Genomic DNA, 12,961 nt, shown 5'->3' with positions numbered 1-12,961 from the left:
TCAAGACATTACCAAACCAAACTTGGGTCTATTTGCCTGCAGCAAAGCCAATCTACTGACACGGGGTTTTGGTGAAGAAAAGTACAACATTTATTGCAGGGTAACAAGCAAGGAGAACAAGCAGCTAATGCTTGGAAAACCTGAACTCCCTGATGGCTTTTAGGAAATGGCTTTTTCTTTCTTTCTTTCTTCCTTCCTTCCTTTCTTCCTTTCTCTTTCTTTCCCTTTCTTTCTTTCTCTCTCTCTCTTCCTTTCTTTCCCATATCACACAGCATGTGGGATCTTAGATCCCTGACCAGGGATCAAACTCGTGCCCCCTGCAATGGAAGCACGGAGTCTTAACCATTGAACTGCCAGGGAAGTCCCTAGGGAAGGGTTTTAAAAGACAAAGTGAGGGAAAGTGTTGTGGAGTATGTGATCAGCTCACACACAATTTTCTTATTGGTGGGTGGTGAGGCAACCAGATGAGGTCACAGAGGTCAGCATTATCAATCTTCACACTCCAGCTCATCTGGGGGCTACATGCTAGTGGTCAGCATGCAGTCAACTTCTTCCATCTTGTGGGGGTTTTAATATCTGAAAAACAACTCAAAGATTTGGATCAGGATATTATCTATAGCCTCTGAGGAGGAATTAAAGGTCATTGACTTTGTTTTATGGTTAAACTATTATTATTTTGTCTTGCTTGATTGCTTTCCTTTGTTTCTGTATTTCTGATTATATTTGCTCTTTGGAAGGCCTAGGAGGCTAAAGTTTTTTTTAAAATAAGAGATGGAGGACACAGGTTGGGTGTCTTTCCCCAGGAAGACCCGGTAGGGTCCTGCTCAGTTTCAAAGATAGTGATTTCATTTTCTTCAGGTATATATCTAAAAGTAGAACTGTTGGATCATATAGTTGTTCTATTTTTAATTTTTTGAGGAATTGCCATACTGTTTTCCATAGTGGCTTCACCAATTTACATTCCCATCAACAGTGAGCAAGAGTCCCCTATTTTCCACATATTCACCAGCACTTAGCTCTTGTCTTTTCTGGTAATAGCTATTCTAACAAGTGTGAGGTGATATCTCATTTTAGTTTTGAAATGCATTTTCCTGATGATTAGTCATGCTGTGCACCTTTTCAGGTACCTGTTGGCCATGTGAATATCTTTTGGAAAAATGTCTATTCATCTATTCCGACCCTTTGCCCATTTAAAAAAAATTTATTTATTTATTTGGTTGCACTGGGTCTTAGTTGTGGCAGGCATGCTCCTTAGTTGCAGCTCCCAGGCTCCTTAGTTGTGGCTATCTGGCTCCTTGGTTGTGGCACATGAGCTCCTTAGTTGTGGCATTCGAACTCTTAGTTGCAGCATGCATGTGGGATCTAGTTCCATGACCAGGGATTGAACCCAGGCCCCCTGCATTGGGAGTGCAGAGTCTTAACCACTGCACCACCACGGAAGTCCCTGCCCTTTTTTTGTTTTTTTCCTGCCCATTTTTTAATTGGATTATTTGGGTGGGAATTTTTTTTTTTTTTTTTGGCTGTTGAGTTGTATGAGTTCCCTATATATTTTGGATATCAACCCCCTATCAGATATGTAGTTTACAAATATTTTCTGCCATTACATAGGTTGCCTTTTCATATCATTGATTGCTTCTTGACTATACACAAAATTTTCAGTTTGATATAGTCTCACTTGTTTATTTTCACTTTTGTTGCTTGTGCTTTTGGTGTCATATCTAAAAAAATAATTATTGCCAAGCTCAGTGTCAAGCAGATTTTCCCCTATGTTTTCTTCTAGGAGTTTTATGGTTTCTGATCTTACATTTAAGTCTTTAATCCACTTTGAGTTAATTTTTGTAAGTCACGTAAGATAGGGGTCCAATTTCATTCTTTTGCATGTGAATATCCAGCTTTCCCAGCACTGTTTATTGAGAGACTATCTTTTCCCTATTGAGTATACTTGTCTCCTTTAGGTCAAAGATAAAAAATAATCTTAACTGTTAAAACATTGGTCTGTATGCAATGCTCCTGTCTCTTCATAGTACCTTAATTGAACTCACTCAGTTCCCTTGGTCACAATATGAAATTGCTTTAGCCAAAAATATTCAAGTTTGCTAAGTATACTATTTAAAAACACAGTGCCTTTAATATTTCCTTTATACTTCCTAGTAAGGCTGAGCCCTCTTCACTGAAGTACCTCTTTTTCTTCAATGACTCAGAGACTCAGAAATATGTAAGGGTTCTCAGCTTGCAGTTTCCTGCACATCTTGGTGTGCTACTCAGAGCTCTGTGCCCTGCAAAGAAAGAGCAGCTGGCATCCCTCTCAGTCCGCCAGGTGCAGGGCCATGGGAACAGGAGATCTTAAAGCCATGGGGATCGGTGATGCACCTGGTATGGGTACAAAGGCTGGCCTGAAATCCGGGTGGGCTAGAAGGAAAAGGCAGGAATCTGAAAAGTACTAGAGGAAGAGAGAGAAAGTACACAAGGAAAAACATGTACTTCAAGGCAAACAGACATGAGTCCCAGTCCTGGCTCTGAATTGTTATCTCTTCTGAATAGCTATGTCTTCATTGGAATAATCAGGTTGTTGGAAGGATTATAGAGTCTTACAGTAGGTGCTCAGTAATGAGTAGTTCTTATCAAAGTTATTATGCCAGAGCAGGTGCAGAGGGGCTTATGATGTTGGCAGAGTGCCTTTGCTGCTAGATATTGGCACATCTTTATTAAACTATACTTGCAACCCCTTAAAAAGCCATTAGGTATTAACTAAGCAAGAACATAGGGAGAAAGAATTTCCTTCTTCTCCACCTAATCCCTACTCTTATTTCGGTCTCCTAGATTGGCACCTCAGCCTTCCTATGATTTTTTGCCGTCAGCCAGGCAAACCCAGTGACAGGCACCTGAACATCAGGCCAAAAGAGTTGATGTTTGGAAAGAATAATTTTTCCAGAAAGGAGGATAAAGGGTAAAGATGCAGTTTCACCAGCTCTTGCTGATTCAGCCCCTGATCTTAGAGTTCTTCACAAAAGAAACTGAGTTGTTTATTATCAGGCATTATGCATTATTTTTCTGAAGTCGGTTTCTAAAATATTCCTAAAGGAAGAAAACTTCCTTCTATATTCCTGGTACTGAGCTGATGGTTTCATTTCCTATAATCCTCACAGTAATCCTAGGAAATGGGTATTTTTAGTTCCGTTGAACAGATGGGGAAGCTAATGATTGGAGAGAGGGCGTAACTTTTCTAAGCCAAGTTAAACAGCTTGTAAGTGGTAATTAACATTTGTTAAGTGTCTACCCAGAGCCATCTCAATGATTATTATAATCAGTAGTAGTAATAGCACTGGCAGTGACAACCGCTTTTGAACCCTGTATATATTAACTGTATATATATTATAGTTATTAGTTTATATATATATATATTTGTGTCTAGTTGGGGAGGCTAAATAAGAACATATATATATTCTCATTTATATATTACTTATAATACAAATGTAAATGAGAATATGATAAATTCAGTCCAGATACTCATCCTCACAGCTGGCAGGCAAGGTTAAGGCAAAGAGGGTCAATAACTCTTCCAGAGCCAAACAGCAGGGAAGTAAGTGGTTCAGCCAGGAAAAACCTGGCCCATATTCTGTGAATTCCTTCAGAACCAGGACATATACTTCTCTGTGTTTTAACACAGAGTTAGGGTGCAGTGATTTCAGACTGATTAATTTTCTCAGTACTAAGCTAGTGTTGCCAAACCTGTCAAACTCAATATCCAATATTGACGAGGATTTAGGACATGGAGTTTTCATGCATTGCTGCTGGGACTGTGACGTGCTTCCCTCCCTATCAAGCCATTTGTTAATTGTGCTGAAGTCTTTACCAGGCATGTACCTTCTGACTCCACAATTCCACCTCTTGGTGTTTACTAGAAGGAGAATGATCATGGATCTGTGCCAAGATTTATACCCAGGAGTCTTCACTGCAGTATCACCTGAAAAAGCATAAGTTAAGAAATAAGCTCTGTGTTCAACAATACAAGATTGATTTAAATTGTAGTATATCCATAAAATGGAATATAATTTGCTACTAAACCTGATGTTTTTTTTAACTGTTTCTAATATTCTCCAATTATCTTTTATTTTTTAAAATTTTATTTATTTTACTATTTATTTGTTTGCTATGGGTCTTAGTTGCAGCAGGTGCGCTCCTTAGTCACAGCTCGTGGGCTCCTTAGTTGCGGCTCGCCGGCTCCTTAGTTGTGGCATGCGAACTCTTAGTTGCGGCATGCATGTGGGATCTAGTTCCCTGACTAGGGATCGAACCCAGGCCCCCTGAATTGGGAGCACGGGGTCTTAACCACTGTGCCACCAGGGGAGTCCTAAAACTGATGTTTTGAAAGAATATGCAAAGCCATGGACCAATGTCCATATTAACTGAAAAAAAAATCTAGTTAAAATATGACCCTTTCCCATTATGTATGTACACACATGCGTGTGTTTGTACACAAAAGGAACAAAACACTGCAGTATTTATAAATGGGCATTTGGATTACTTGTAACTTTTGTTTTATTTTTCTTCTTAATTCAGTTTCTGAAGTTAGTTCTGTGGTGGGAGTTCCCTGGCAGTCCAGTGGTTAAGACTCTATGCTTTCACTGCAGGAGGCACAGGTTCGGTCCTTGGTTAGAGAACTAGGATCCTGCAAGCCATGTCATGTGGCCAAATAAGTAAATAAATAAAAATAAAGTCAGTTCTGTGGCAAGGGGGAAAAACATTATTTTTAAAAAGAATAACTGTAATATTGCCTCTGAATCTAATTTTGATTAAAACCATTTGGATATCCATAGGAATGAAGGGAGTGTGAGGAGGATAATAACAGAAAATTAATTTACATTACAGCTTCAGAAAAATAGGTTCCATTTTTTTTCTCTGATACACTGTCTAGGGGAGAGGCCTAGTCAGGAAACACCAAATAGGGTTCAAATAGGATGCAATACTGAGCCTCTGTTTTTCCAATTAAAAGCCAACTAACTATTTATTTGGGAAAAAAAAAAAGACACTCTCGAAAGTTGGAAATTTCTTGAATGGTTGACTCCAACTCTCTACTGAGTTTGCCCTTAATATTTGGCAAATACTCTATTCAAAACAAACGAAGGCGATTATGCTGGTCTAGGGATTCAAGGAGGTCAAGGTGAGCAAAGAGCCCTCATACAGTTCCTCAAAAAAAAAAGACTATTTTTTAGAGCAGTTTTAGGTTCACAACAAATTTGAGCAGGAAGTACAGAGTTCCCATATACCCTGAGCCCCCCACCCACAGGCTCCCCCAGTATAGATGTCCCACACCAGTGTTACATTGTTCCCATGATGAACTTTCGTTGACACGTCATCATCACCCAAAGTCCATAGTTTCTATCTGGTCTCACTCTTGGTGTTATACCCTCTATGGGTTTTGACAAACACAATTTATTTCTATTACGGGACTAAATTTATTAAAGTTAGTTTCATAATTACAGCTAGAGCTCACTGGGAAAGGTAGAAATAATGTTGAAAGGGCCAGTTGGGAAGGAAAGGACCAGTGGATCAGTGCCTCCCTTCAAAGGGTAGCAATCCTAACCAAACAAGGGTCTCCTAGAGGGTGGTCTAGGACAAGCCCCTCTGTACCCAGTCGGCAAAGGGCACTCACACAGAATTTCTGGACTCCTGTCTCAGTCAGACACCAACACAAGAGACTTGGCCTGACACTCCTTGTAGCATGGTAGCCTCTCAGTCCACTGAGGTCCCTGTTGCCCATCTAACCTCTATGTTCAGTGAAGAATTCCCTGGGGTGGGGTCTGCCCTTCCCCTTCCCTTGCAGAATACAGGGAGAAATGCTGGATGGCCTTTTTAATACCCCAAACCTCCCTCCCTTGACAAACTAGAAGCAACTCAAATTTTCTGATAATTATAAAAATGTTTGTCTATGGTAAACTTTGGCTCCCAACTAGGTTAGCTGTATGAAATTTGTCCCATATATCCCCCTTCAAGCCTCTAGTTTCCGTGGATGCATCTGTCCCATTTCATACCACCACACTGGAGGCTCTTAGCTCCTTTCTTTTATAGTTTTTTTTTTCTTTTATAGTTTTTATTTTATTTTATTATTTATTTATTTAGCTGCGTTGGGTCTTCGTTGCTGCGCGTGGGCTTTCTTTATTTGCAGCGAGTGGGGGCTACTCTTTGTTGCAATGCATAGGCTCTCATTGCAGTGGCTTCTCGTTGCAGAGCACAGGCTCTAGGCACATAGGCTTCAGTAGTTGTGGCATGCAGGCTCAGTAGTTGTGGCTCACGGGCTCTAGAGCACAGGCTCAGTAGTTGTGGTGCATGGGCTTAGTTGCTCTGCAGCATGTGGGATCTTCCAGGACCAGGGATCGAACTTGTGTCCCCTGCATTGGTAGGTGGAGTCTTAACCAGTGCGCCACCAGGGAAGTCCTGCTCCTTTCTAAAGTGAAAAATTCTTCTTATTCTGACCTATTCTGAAGAAAAGTAGGTTGGGGAGTACTTCAACTGCACCCTAGACTTCATGATTAGAGCCTGAGACATTTTTTTGTGTGTGGTATGCAGGCCTCTCACTATTGTGGCCCCTCCCGCTGTGGAGCACAGGCTCCGGACGCGCAGGCCCAGCGGCCATGGCCCATGGGCCCAGCCGCTCCGCGGCACGTGGGATCCTCCCGGACCAGGGCACGAACCCGTGCCCCCTGCATCGGCAGGCGGACTCTCAACCACTGCACCACCAGGGAAGCCCCCTGAGACCTTTTAAAGTAACGCAACTCACTAACTTTATTCATATCTAATCTGTTTCTTAAAAACATTCCTATAATGAGTGAGCCTGAATACTGTGAGATATAATTGAGGCTTCTCACCCTGGGGCTTCCTGGTACCTTTACCCATGCCATGCCCCCCTTTTACCCCCATTTTAGCTGGGGGCTCCTTGATGTCTGAGGTACTGTGTTATCCTGGGCCTAGAAGGAAGCCTGGTAGGGAGTAGGTGATCTGTTGATGTTGGTTGGCTATGCTTGAGTGGACTCAGCCAAAGCAGAGAAATGAGGCAAAATCACTTCCCTTAAACTGTCTTTCACTAAGGAGGGGGCTACAATTTGCAAGTTCATCTGCAGCAGCTCTGAGCTGTCCTGGTGTAGAAGAGCATTCAGAAATAAGGAACCCAAGGCTTGGTAAGCATGGGCCCTTTGTCCAAGGCACACAGCAGAGCTGGAAACAGACCAGTTTCTTGGCTCCTGGTAACTTCTCTGGCCTCTTTAGAGGTGTGTCACTCTACCCAGGCTCAGCTGGATTGTGAACCCTCAGGTGCAAGCCCGGAAGTCTCACAGGACTCTGAGTAAGAGCTTGCTGCCCACAAAGCACATGGACAGACAAGACTAGGTGTGGTAGGTGAAAAATGTTCCTAAAAAATACCAGATCCTAATTCCTCAAACCTGTAAATGTTACCTTATATGGGAAAAGAGTCTCTGCATATGCACTTAAGGATCTTGATATGAGGAGATTATCCTGAATTATTTGGGTGGACCCTGAAGGCAATCATATGTAACTTTATAGGCAGAAGGGGATATCACAGAAGAGAAAGTGATGTGATCACAGGGGCAGAAATTGGAATGATGTGGCCAAGTCAAGTAATGTTGTCAGCCATTGGAAGCTGGAAGAGGCAATAATACCTTGATTTTGTCCCAGTGATACTGATTTTGGACTTCTGGCCTCCAGAATTGTGAAAGAATAAATTTCTATTATTTCAAGCCACCAAGTTAGTGGAAATTTGTTATAACAGCAGTAGCAAACTAACACTAAACAACATAAAAGGAATGATTGCCACACAGAGCAGAAACTATGAGCTGGTCACCCAGCAGCATTTCCATTCCCCCACCCCCTTTTTTATTTTTGGCCACACTGTGCAGCTTGTGGGATCTTTGTTCAAGCCGAGTCCCAGCCACTGGACCACCACCCCCCCAATTCCCTTTTTTAAAGTCGTGTAGGAACTTCCCTGGTGGTGCAATGGTTAAGAATCTGCCTGCCACTGCAGGGGACACGGGTTCGATCCCTGCTCCAGGAAGGGATCCCACATGCCGTGGAGCACATGCCGTGGAGCAACTAAGCCCGTGCACCACAACTACTGAGCCTGTGCTCTAGAGCCCGTGAGCCATAACTACTGAAGCCCGTGTGCCTAGAGCCCATGTTCCGCAACAAAGAGAAGCCACCACAATGAGAAGCCCACGCACCACAACGAAGAGTAGTTCCCACTCGCTGCAACTAGAGAAAGCCCGCACACAGTGACAAAGACCCAATGCAGCCAAAAACAAAAACAAAAATAAATAAAAATAAAATAAATAAAATACAGTAGTGTATGTGTTTGGGAAATTTAGGGCTGCACGGGCTCATTGGAGATAATACAGTATTTAAAGACATTACAGAGGCTTCCCTGGTGGCACAGTGGTTGAGAATCCGCCTGCCAACGCACAGGACATGTGTTCGAGCCCTGGTCCGGGAAGATCCCACATGCCGTGGACAAATTAAGCCCATGTGCCACAACTGTTGAGCCTGCACTCTAGAGCCCGTGAGTCACAACTACTGAGCCTGCACACCACAACTACTGAAGCCTGTGAGACTAGAGCCCGTGCTCCACAACAAGAGAAGCCACCGCAATGAGAAGCCCGCACACCACAATGAAGAATAGCCCCTGCTTGCTGCAGCTACAGAAAGCCCGCACAGCAATGAAGACCCAATACACCCAAAAATAAAATAAAATAAATAAATTTATAAAAATAAATAAATAAAAGCTCTAAAAAAAAAAGACATTATAGGATGAGAGAAAATCAAGTCACCAGCAAGATAACAGTTTGTTCTCCCTATTCATGGATTCCATATTTGTGAGTTTATCAGCTTGCTAACATTTATTTGTAACCCCCAAATTGATACTCGTAGAGTGTTTGCAATCATTCATGGCTATGCACAGAGCAGTGAAAAATTTGAGTCACCCAATGAACACGTTACCAGCTTAGGTTGAACAAGGTGCTGTTCTGCCATCTTGTTTCAGTTCACATACTGTAAAAAAATGGTCCTTTTCGCGGCCTATTTAGTGACACTTTTGTGCTTTTTGTTGGTGATCTTGCTGTTTAAAATTGTCCAAGAAGGCTATGATGTGCCTTTGAAAGAAAATAAGTGTGTTACATAAGCTTTGTTCAGGCATGAGTTATAGTGCTGTCGTCTGTGAGTTTTCACGTTAATCAATCAACAATACATATTAAATAAAATTTTTAAATTTGATTTAAAAATTTATTGAAATATAGTTGATTTACAATTGTTAGTTTCTGGTGTAAAGTGATTCAGTTATATATATATAAAAATATATATGTTCTTTTTTTTTACACTCTCTTCCATTATAGATTGTTACAAGATATTGAGTAGCGTTCTCTGTGCTATACTGTAGGTTCTTGTTGGTTATCTATTTTATATACAGTAGTGTGTATATTTTAATCCCAAACTCCTAAGTTTTCCTTCCCCCCTCCTTCCCTTTGGTAACCATAAGTTTGTTTTCTGTACCTGTGAGTCTATTTCTGTTTTGTAAATAAGCTCATTTGTATCCTTTTTTTAGATTCCACATATAAGTAATATCATATGATATTTGTCTTTCTCTGTCTGGCTTACTTCACTTAGTATGATAATCTCTAGGTCCATTCATGTTGCTCCAAATGGCATTATTTCACTCTTTTTTTTATGGCTGAGTAATACTGCATTGTATATATATTTGCCATATCTTCTCTATCTATTCATCTGTTGATGGACACTTAGGCTGTTTCCATGTCTTGACTCTTGTAAATAGTGCTGCTATTTAATTAATTGATTAATATGATGTATTACTTGGATTTATTTTCAAATGTTGAACCATCCTTACATTCCTGGGTAAGTCTCATTTGCTCATGATGAACTATTTTTTCTTGGTTCCTCCTAGTTTCTAGGTCCTTTTTACAGTAATCTGCATTTCTGCCAATAGCCTTTCTTAATTCCTTCAGTATTTTCATTATCTCCTTTTTGTCTATTAGACTGAAGAGGTCTGTTTCATTGTTTGTTGTTTCAGGGGAATTCTCTTGATCTTTTTATTGGCAATGGTTCCTCTGCTTCTTCATTTTACTTATATTTCTCTTGCTCTGAGTTTAGGAAAAACAGTTATCTACTGTGGTCCTGGAGGGCTATACTAATGTGGGAGCGTCCCTTTGTAGCCTACGTGGGTTTAACATTTGTGGCGCAGGGGCTGTTTTTAGTATGGATGGCTGCCACCACTTTCCTCAGTGTATGCTGGCCATTATCCCCTTGATAGAAGGTGTGACTGGTGGTGTGGTGGCCAGAGCCTGCACTGGATGTTGAGTGGGGCCTCCTCTTTGCTCTTTGTCACTGCCCTGTCAGGGGCAGGGTCTGCTACCTAGATGTTGGAGTAGACGTCCCCAGATCTGTTTCTGAGCTGCATTACTGAGCTGTGGTGTGAGGTAGGTGGGACTGGAGCACTCCCACTGGGAGGGGAGCCACTGAGTATTCCTCTGCTGGAGCTGTTCACTGGTGAGTGTGCTCTGATGTGTCACCTTTCACCCATTGTCCGGGATCACAAAGTACACTGGTTTGGCACTGCCCTTGGCCCTGCGTCAACCATGGGTATGCCGGCCATCCACCCAGGTGTCTCAAGGACACCAGCACAGAGCCACTGAAGTCAGGTCCCAGGACAGCACAAGTCCCACACCTGGACCTGCTGTGGGAGCTATAGAGGTAGCTTAGACCCTGGCACGGCCCAGTCCCTGCGTGCATGCACCCACAAAGCCCACAGCTATTAAGGCCAGACCCGTCCCAGCCGTGGGAGCACCCGCTGTCTGTTCGGATGTCCCACAGGCACTGAATTTTCAGCCCTGCTTCCTAAGTTGTGTGGCCCCTGGGGCTCAGCTGTGCTTTTGGCCCTACCTCTGAATGCGGGCAAACTGCTGGTGTCTGCTCCCGAGGCTGCGGTTGGCCTCGGAGCCTGTCTAGGTGGCATCTGGGGCCTGCAAGACTGCCCAGGTGGGAGCTGGCCGAGGTGGGGTGGCTGGGGCGTGCTCTCCCGGAGCCTGCGTGGGCAGGGGCTAGCACATGGAGAAAGAGGCTGTAACGGCAGCACCCCCTCCCCGGTTCGTGCACCACTTAACAACGGTGCTTCGTTTCTATGGTGGGCCTGGCTTCTAGCCCTGGTTGTGGCCGTACCACACTCCAGCTCCTTCAGTCTGTCTCCGAGCAGCCAACACCAGTCCTCTCCCCAGGTTTGTCCTCTAAACCCCATGTTTCAGCACCCAGACCCCACCTGTACCAGCGGATGTGCGTTAGGCTGAGGGTACAGGGCGGTGGCTCAGACCGTCTGTGTAGTCTCTCTGTTCTGCCTGCCACAAACCAGTTGCCGTGCCCTCCTCTGAGCCTCTGAAGCTCCTTTTCTGTCCCAGCTGATCTCCCCGCAGGTGAGGGGCTTCCCAGGGTGTGGGAATCTTTCCTTTCTTCAGCTCCCTCCCAGCGGTGCAGGTCCTGTCCCTTTTTTTCCTCCCTTTCATCCTACCCAGTTATGTGGAGATATTTCTCATCCTTTCAGGTGTTTTAGGACTTCTGCTTGTGTTCAGTAGGTGTTCTATAAGAATTGTTCCATTTGTAGATGTATTTTTGGGAGGAGGGGAGTTCCACATCCTACTGCTCCGCCATCTTGATTGGAGCCTCTCATTTGCTCATGATGTATTAATTGTTTTAATATTGTTAAATTTGATTTGCTAGTACTTTTGATGTTTTCATCTATATACATATGGAATGTTGATCTATGCTTTTCTTATCTTGTGATGTCTTTGGTTTTGGTATCAGGGTAATAATGGCCTCACAGAATGAGTTAGGCAGTGATTCCTTTCTTTTTTGGAAGACTTTGAGAAGAATTGATATTAATTCTCCTTTAAAGGTTTGGTAGAATTCACCAGAGAAGCCATCTGGTCCTGGAGTTTTCCTTATTGGAATTTTTTTGGTATAACTGATTCAATCTCTTTACTTGTTTGAGGCCTATTCAGATTTTCTATTTCTTCTTCAATCAGCTTTGGTAGTTTGTGTGTTTCTAAGAATTTTTAAAATTTCATCTAAGTTGTCTAAATTTTTTGGCATGCAACTGTACATAGTCGTCTCTTACATTTTATTCTGTAAGGTTAGTAGTAATATCCCCACTTTCATTCCTGATTTTAGTAATTTGAGCTCTCGTCAGTCTAGCTATAGACGTTTCGTTTGTCAAATTTATTGATCTTTTCAAAGAGCCAAATTTTGGTTTGATTTTCTCCATTGTTTTCCTATTCTCTATTTCATACATCTCCACTCTAGTCTTTTATTATTTTCTTCCTTCTGCCTTCAAAATGTTAACTAATTAGGGAAATGCAAAGCACAACTGAGACACCACCTCACACCCAACAGGATGGCTACTATCAAAAAGAGTGTTGACGAGGATGGAGAAATTGTAACCCTTGTGCACTGCTGCTGGGAATGTAAAATGGTACAGCTTCCGTGGGAAACGCGGCAGTTCCTTGAACAATTAAAAATAATTACCATTTGATCCAGCTATTCTGCCCCTGAGCATATACGCAAAAGAACTGAAAGCAGGGTCCTGAAGAAAACTTGAACACTCATGATCATTAGCAGCATTATTCATAATAGCTAAAACATGGACGCAACCCGAGTGCCCATCAACAGACAAACGGACCAGGAAAATATGGTATATACATACCATAGATATTATTCAACTTAAAAAGGAATAGGTATTTCTAAACATTTCCCTTGTAATTTCTTTTACCTTATATTTTTAAGTTATTTTCTTAGTGATTGCCCTGGGGATAATAAGTAACATCTAAATTTAGTTTGTAACAACCTAGTTTAGACAACTTTAGTTTGTAACAACTTCATATCAACAGTGTACAAAATC

Source organism: Grampus griseus (assembly GCF_964374135.1).
Source record: "Grampus griseus genome assembly, chromosome: 3".
Classification (NCBI taxonomy): Eukaryota; Metazoa; Chordata; class Mammalia; order Artiodactyla; family Delphinidae; genus Grampus; species Grampus griseus.
This window is presented reverse-complemented; position numbering follows the sequence as displayed.